Genomic DNA, 8,405 nt, shown 5'->3' on the forward strand with positions numbered 1-8,405 from the left:
TCAACAGTCATTTTTCCAATCGGGTTATTGTACACAATAATGGACATGAATTTCACTTCCTGTTTATCACATCTCATTACTTGCAACATTCGACTGACTATCTCAGCCATGTCACTTAATCCAATGAAACTCCAAAGCATAGACCCCACAAATGTCTTCCTGCTGGTGTTTTTATTGCTGGGCCCATAAAGGTTTGATAGCCATATTAGTAGAAATGTTCTCTTTTCCAAATTTCGTGAAGTGAAATAAAATGAAATGCTGTGATTTAATATAACCAAACTCGTATTACCGATATATAAACAAATCCGAAATGTTCGAAGGAGAAAAAAAACGAAAATTATTTTACCGAAAATAACTTTCGGTTTTCTCATCCCCTGAACATTTTGGACTATCCCCTTGCCGCCCACCCCTTACTTACCTGCAGGCGGAACACCACCTTGTGTGCCGGTGTCTCCAGCATCCCTCCGCAACGCTGGTTATCTTCACTTGGGTGTATGGGAACCAGCGCTGCAGGGTCCGCTTTTCAAAAATAAAATGTTTAAACTTTATTGAGACGGGAGCAGGGGACACCGCCACAATCCGTACTCACATTACAGTGAACAAAGGTGCGGGGCACACTCCCGGAGTCCCAGCTGCCCTTGTTCACTGTAATGCAAACAAATGGGAGACTTGGGGCCCGATTCTCAACATGGCGCAGTGAACGTGCTAAATAGCACGATTCACTGCTCCATTTCATGACGCTCAGGCACCACTTCTATTCTGAAGTGGGCCTGGGTGTCATCAGAAAGCACGACAGTGCTTTCGTTAATGTCCGCCTGTTTCCTTCGGAAACAGGCGGATGAAGATCTCGGCAGCAGTTTCGCTAAATAACGAGGAAATCGTTGTTTAACGAAACTGCTGCTGAGAATGAAAACAAAAGCACGTGTTGGCTGGAGCCCTGGCAGAGGAGTGACGGATGTGGCAGCCTGCCCGTTTTATTGATTTTAAATGCATTCTGCTTCATAATTAGCCCAGATTAATGGACAGCAGTGCACAGGAGTGCAAAGAGATAAGCTGTGAACTTGTTTTGAAAGTTGTTTTGATCAACTACATTCAGCGCCGTTGTCGTCTACACCTTGAAAATGAATGCTGAGGATGCGCTCTAAAATGATGTAGGCTAACGATGGTGTGTATGGTTATGTTGAATCATTTGGCCAGTGCTTAAGTGCCTATTGCATACATCACATTAACAAGAGAAATTTGATGTCAGTGTGAATATTACTAACACGTTGCACTTTGTTCTATAGGGGATTATTCTCTTTAACCTGGCCAATGCACATTATGTACTTAAGCGTGAATGTTGACTATTAGAAAACCTACCAAAATAAGAAAGGCGATAGTACATTCATAAATTATTCATGCATTTCCAGATGGTATCAAGTAATTTGTACAATGACTGTGCACAATGACATTGCAAACACAACCTCCTCCGGAATGATAAGAGCATGATATGGAACCCGATGCTAAGTAGTGCAATTTACACACATTAAAGTGGGGACTGTTCAAGTTCTGGAAAAAAGCAAAGCGAATACAGGCAAAGTACAACTGCAATGATACACGAGGAAGGAGATATATGTATTCTCAAGTGATTAAAAGCAACAACTACGTCCCCTTGAGGCACGATACTCACCAAAAATCAGATGAGAAGAGCTGGAGAAGTATAGGCACAGATTGCCCTGATAATACAGCATAACAAAAGGAAATGCTTCTTGTGACACTCCTCCGTACGGCACCAATTATGTGCCATACTTCAGCGCCAATTTCAAGCACTTGCAATATTGGATCAGTTCCACAAGAATAACCATGCAAAGGCATGATTAACGAAAGTGCTGGTTGCTAGGTCGGTTTCCAGCCGTTCCTAGCAACCGGCACCCTTATTCCAAAAGTGGCGCAATGATTCCGACTTCTGAATTTTGCACCACCTTTAGAATAGGGTGTAATTATCGAAAATGTCGTTAGCCCTTTTAACGACATTTTCGGCAATTACCACCCAGTTCAGAATCGGGCCCTTGGTCGAAATTTGCGGCCGTACGCAGTTTTCATGCATTTGTGTTTTTTTAAAGTTATATGTACATATTCCACCAAACTCTGCCTCGCTTCTTCTGCACCATCCCCATGATATTCCATGAATTCTTAATTACAGAGCATGAGAGGGGTAAATCGTGGATCCTTGAAGGTTTCTGGTTTCCAAAATGGTTCGGGACTAGGTCTGCTTACTTCGAAGCTCATGGAACATATTATGTACAGGGATTCTAAAAAAGCAGTTGGGGTGCTCTCAATTCCTTAAATTGGTTAGTAAGCAGTTCAATGATAGCTTCCCACAAAATAACATGCTGGAACACGCTACGTTGCTCTGATGCCTTTTTTTATAAATCTTAAAATGAACACTTCCATGTGTAAATTCAATACAGTTCTCCTTCTACATGTGGCTTGTTTGAGGGGAAAACAGTCTTGAGGCTGTGTTTTGTGTAGAGATGAGCATGAAGATTAGTATTTTCTAATGCACATTACAATTAATGTTTGCCACAATTTCTAACTTTCAAACCATTGAAGATTTAGACAACTCACACACTGCCTGTGCTCAAGCTCCATCAGTGTCAAAGCAAGTGAACTATATTTCACGTTGAAAGGGCCAAAATGGTGTGAACTGTCCGTATGCAGTTGATAAGCATCCACGAGAAGTGTTGGTCACACAAAGACTCTGGGCCTGATTCATGGACTTTAGTGCGGTGTATTTTTGCAGTGCAAAGTCACTTTGCACTGTGCTAAATGGGCCTAATTCACGGTGCAAAGAGTGCACTTTGTAGCGCTCTGTGAATCAGGGCGTTTGTTGGCAGTGCAAAGTGACTTTGCAGCAGTGCAGTGTTTCGCTTTTCAGAGTGCTCGGATATATTTCAATTTTTCTCCCTAGTACACTAGTACACTGAATGAAAAACCTTGGACGCTGAAGGGAAAGTATCTACACACACACACACACACTCAGCTATATTATAAAATGTCTCTTATACGGCCTCTTTATTCACCAAAAGCAAACATAAATGAATAAATACAACAAGAATATTAAATGAATACATGAATACAAGAAGCCCATTCCAAGAAAAGGAAAACTGCTCCTGGCACTCCTCAGCAATTGGCACAGAGAAAAAGGCATTTGCTAAGCCTAATACAGCATACCAGGTTCCCTCAAACATTGTTACATTCTCAATCAAAGTGATAGAATATGGGACTGCAGGGTCTAAAAGAGGAGTGCATTTGTTCAATTCTCTATAATCCACCATCATTCTCCAGCTCCCATCCCCCTTTTTCACAGGCCAGACCGGATTATTCCAAGAAATAGTAACAGGGCGTAACACTCCTGCTTCTACATATCCCTTAATGGTGTATGAAATTTCCTTATGTCCCCCGGGAATGCAGTATTGCTTCATAGATACACGTTTTGTGGACAAAGGCAAGTGCACCAGGGGCATTTTCAATTTGCCTACAATAACTGGTGTACAAGTGAATACATTAACTCTAAACTGATCGGTTTTACCTCCAAGTCCCAAAGTCAACCCCTCCAAAATGTCAAAACCAATTCTATACTCAGGTATCGGGACAATCAACACTTGAATTTCTGCTTCCACAAATTGCCTATCTTTATCTCTACTCCTTTCTGTACTGCAGGTATTTCCTTTCCCCCCAACCGAGTAATGGTAAAGTGTCGACCTTTAAATCTTGAAGGATTTCCATGAATCAATGACGCCTATGCCCTGGTGTCTATCAAAGCTTCGACCACTTGTGTGTTTCCAGGCTTCCAAAATATCTTAACATTAACATGAGGTTGTCTGTGAACTTTTATAGGAACGGATGCTGCCAGAGATTGGCTATAGTCCAAGTCAAATTTGGAATGAGTGTATCCGGACTCAGACTCTAACATTGCACTCACCACATTTCTGAAATCAGCATATGTTGGCTGATTCTGGGAAGGGGTCCCCATATACCATTCTTCCTGTTCCTCGTCAGGAGGAGCCAAAGGGGAGGTGTCCCTTTTCAGCTTAGTCACCACCTGCCTCTTAACTTGTTTGTAGCTCCCCTTCCCAGCTAGCCCTCTCTTTTAGTAGAAATCATACATCTTCCTGGTTCCAATGCCATCAATCTCCTCCTGTGGCACACCATCTTTCAGCAATACCAAAAACATGTCCTTTCTTGACACCCGGGAGACTCTACTATCCTGTCTCCTAGCCTCTGTTATTATCTCACTGCGCCCCTCTCTCTCTGTCTAGCCTCACCTTTGTCCCATTCACCCAGGTCTGACAGTTGACAAATTGCATCAACCACCTCATCAGTTGGTTTTCCAGTCATACCTACTAACAAAGTCATAATGACACTCTTGTATGCAGGTGAGGCAGTTCTTATAATCCTATTTCTGAGAGTGGCAGCACCCCCATATGTATCAGTTTGTCAAAATGAATTGCTTCCTTCATGGCATGCTCCCTGATTTTCTTAATTGCCTCTTTCAATGTGTACCACTTCTTTTCCTCATTGGGACAGTCAGTGGTGATAGGATACTAACGGTTACACCCTTGGGCCGCTAGATGCAACAGAGACACCTGCAAAGCTTGGTCATTTGCGTCTGGATGAGGCCCTGCCCAGAATACCTCTTGTATATTAGTGTCATTGGACAGAGGCAGGAAGTGCAGGGAATCTGTGGAGTCTACCAACATGCCCCTGGAACCCCCATCAAACATTTGCACCATCCATGTAAGCAAGGGCTCGCCTGTTCACTGCCTCAAATGAATGATAATCTCACCCAGCTCTTGTTGTGTGTAATCTTCTAGGGTAGTCAAATCCACAACCCCTCCTCCCGGGTTATGGGGATGGGGGCCAGCCCTGTGACTTGTTACTGGTTTGGCAGTTACTGTCTTTTTGTCAGGTTTTGATTTAGATTCTGCATCCACCTCTGGGTTACACTCAGAGTTATGTTCAGGACACCAGAGACGCCATTGTGAAAATCGAGGGGTCCTTGTTTGACCCTAACACCGATATACTGATTTGTTTAGATATACAATCTCTTTATACTAACATTCCACAAAGAGCCACTTTAGAAGTAGTGGAGGAAACCCTATTAAAACGTGAGGATAATCATCCGGTCAGTAATGCGTTTATTTTATGGTGTGCCGAGATGGCCCTGACAAAAAATTTCTTTCAATTCATGGGCCAATTTTACATGCAGGTAGAAGGCACGGCCATGGGAGCAGCGATGGCTCCAAATTTAGCCAACTTATATGTAGATATGGTGGAACAAACTGTTATTTACTCTGGGGTTATCCCCTTTAGACATCAAATATCTCAGTGGCTACGATATATTGACGATGTTTTTATGGTGTGGCATGGAACATTAGAAACAGCTAACAAGTTTGTGGTGTGGCTAAACAATCAGAACAGGTATCTGAAATTTACAGCTTCCATGAGTTCTAATGAAGTCAATTATTTAGACTTAACCATTTATCACAGAGATAATCGATTATGGGTCAAACCATTTGTAAAAAGTACTGATAAAAATGCATTATTGCATTATGGCAGTCATCATGCCAAACATGTGCGTGACAATTTGCCTTTTGGGCAATTTTTACGCCTTAAACGTAACAGTAGCACAAGGTTGGACTATGAAGATGGGGCTAACATTCTGATTAACAACCTCACTGAGAGAGGGTATCCGGCCAAGATTGTGAAACAATCAGCAAAACGAGCTTTTAATAATCATCGAGAAGCGTTATTTGAAAAGAAAAGTAGAGAGACGGTAGAGAGACCATTGGTATTTGTCAACACCTTTAGTAATATTTCTTATAAAGTTAAAAACATTATCCAGAGGAATTGGAAGAAGATAATGACCATTCCCACTCCTTTAGTGGCTTTTAAGAAAAGTACTAATATTCGCAATCTAGTGATGCGCAATGATATACAGAAAACTTATACCCCTGAAGTGCAACAAAGTACTTTATGGGGGATACCTAGGGTCATAGGGCATCATCCTTGTGGTGATTGCATTATGTGTCCACTTACCCGGAAAATGACATCTGTGAATTTGGGTTCAAAATCAGAATGGCAAATGAAGGAACATACTAACTGTCAAACAGATAATGTGATTTACATGATTAGATGCCCATGTGCCTTACTGTACATAGGAAAGACCAACAGAAAATGCAAGACACGGATGATAGAACACAAGAGTTGCCTTAAAAACCATGTTGAAAAAGCCCCCCTGGTGAAACACTTTGAAGAGAAGGGCCATTCTTTCATGGATTTTGAATGGTGCATCTTGAAGAAAGTAAAAGGAAAGACACAGGAAGATATCAATAGAAAACTATTAAATTTAGAACAAAAATTGATTTTTCTAACTAACAGTCATTTAACAGGACTTAATGAGAATATTGAGTGGCACAATATTAAATAGACTGATTATTTTCCTGTATATTTAATCCACATTACAGGACGTGTCATGCATTGACTTTTGGTATTCCCTATCAAGATGCTTCTACTGTCAAATAGGATTTTCCTTCTAAGAGCTCACGACAGGATATGATGTGGGTAGGGTATTTTGTATTACTCTGTGGAAATAACTAAATGTTTCTCCAGTATGGTGCGGGTGGCCCGCATATGATAACACTTTATGAACCCATGTTTACTGTATGATTAAATCCTAGTGTTGGATCTTTTGTATCATTATACTGTGCCTCTTATGAAATCTGGCATATTCTATCAGCAGAGATATCTTTAAACTTGAGACAGTCTCTGGGTAGGTAGAAACCAGCTGTGCGGCCTTAGCATTTGTATAGAAAAGGTATTTTTGGATGTTTTCTTTCTTTTTTCCTTCTTCCCTTCTTTTAAAAAATATATGGTTTGTGCCCAATTGAGGGGCGTGCAGCCATGTTTATTGACATTTTCGTGGATTGCCTTGGTAACCACGTTTGTTGTGGCGACGGCATGGCGTGGCGCGGAATGTATGACGTCATCGCGTCACGTTTCGACGTGATGACGTCATCAATGTACGCACAAATGTAGCGCGCAATATAAATGGAGAGGCTCGCTTTTTCGAGCAGGTTAGCGGTAAAATAACTATACGCTGTTGATGGAATTCGATTTGAGCTACTGTAAAGGTAAGCAGGGGTACTTATGCTTGGTAATTCTTGATTGAAAAGTACATTTCTGTTGAAATGTCTTACTAAAGTGAGGCTTTGTGTTTGTTACACTCTAGGGAAGACGTTTTGTTTCCCATGGAATGCTACAAAGCAAAATAGAATTTCGGCCCAGGAAGTGTTGGATATGTTTCCAGACCTCATAAATTTGTAATATCCTAAATCGAGGGTCTCAAAGGTATGAACCTTCCTTCCTGTCTATTATTGTGTGGTCTACCTTTTGTACATTCAGGAACTCACAGAGTGTCTTATCTGATTGTTTTTTTAAACAGAACTGTTTATCTAAATTGGGTTTGAGAAAAATCCTGGAACTTTGCCCAACAGAGAGAAAAATCAGTTTTGGAATGGAGGTGAGGCCATACTCTATTAGATTGTGTGAGGACTTTAGTTAGGGTTCAGAATAGATGTGTGTACTCGATGAGTATACCATTCATCGGGAAGCATGATTTGATGAGAACATGGTGGGAGAGGTGCTAGATATCTCTCTCTAACACTGTGAACAGTGAAGGACAAAATTGTGATTGTCTTTTAAATTTGTACAACATTAAATGGATACAAGTTTTAAGCACCAGTATTTGATTAAATATATACTTGATGCATCCTAATGGCGATTAGGACGAGCTAGGCTAAGTAAAATAACCTACTTTGTCAATTTAGTAATATGTTTTTGTATTATATGTACCCCCAATTCTAGAAACTGGAATCATAGAGAGAAGTCTACAAGAAGCACAAGACAATTTTCTGCCCCTGAAGAATGTCCAGTTAATAGCAACATCCAGGACAGAAACTTATATAAGTCGGGCTACGTTGTTACGCACAGTAGGAAAGAAGAACAGTTGAATTAGCTACTGTTGAGAATGTTCTAGTAGTTGTTTGAACTTGAATATGTGCTGTGTTATCACCACTTTTATTAAATTGTATATTTTTTATGTGATATAATGCATTTTTTTACGAAAATGTTTTTTGATACTTGTGCTGTTTAGCAAATGAATTAAATATGATATTTTAAATATTGAATACATGTCATTCATTAAACTTAACATAACCTTGAATTGGTTAATGGGCTATGTAAGTAGGTTTCAGATTGTTGTGGGTAACATATTGTGTTTTAAGTAATATGGACATGTCCCTTCCCTTTTTTTGATTAAATAGATATTATATCCCCACTGTGTAGGAGGGATTATCACTGTA

At 40.5% G+C, this 8,405-nt stretch overlaps 1 long non-coding RNA gene across 1 annotated transcript; it reads left to right on the plus strand.

Moving 5' to 3' along the window:
• The first annotated feature begins 925 nt into the window (after nucleotides 1-925).
• LOC138489635 (uncharacterized) lies at nucleotides 926-8,203 on the plus strand. Its single transcript, XR_011274842.1, has 4 exons — nucleotides 926-1,165; nucleotides 7,274-7,392; nucleotides 7,487-7,564; nucleotides 7,909-8,203. It is a non-coding gene; the product is annotated as an uncharacterized lncRNA (long non-coding RNA).
• Nucleotides 8,204-8,405: the final 202 nt, after the last annotated feature.

Source organism: Ambystoma mexicanum, chromosome 9, assembly GCF_040938575.1.
Source record: "Ambystoma mexicanum isolate Mex_15411 chromosome 9, UKY_AmexF1_1, whole genome shotgun sequence".
NCBI classification, from domain to species: domain Eukaryota; kingdom Metazoa; phylum Chordata; class Amphibia; order Caudata; family Ambystomatidae; genus Ambystoma; species Ambystoma mexicanum.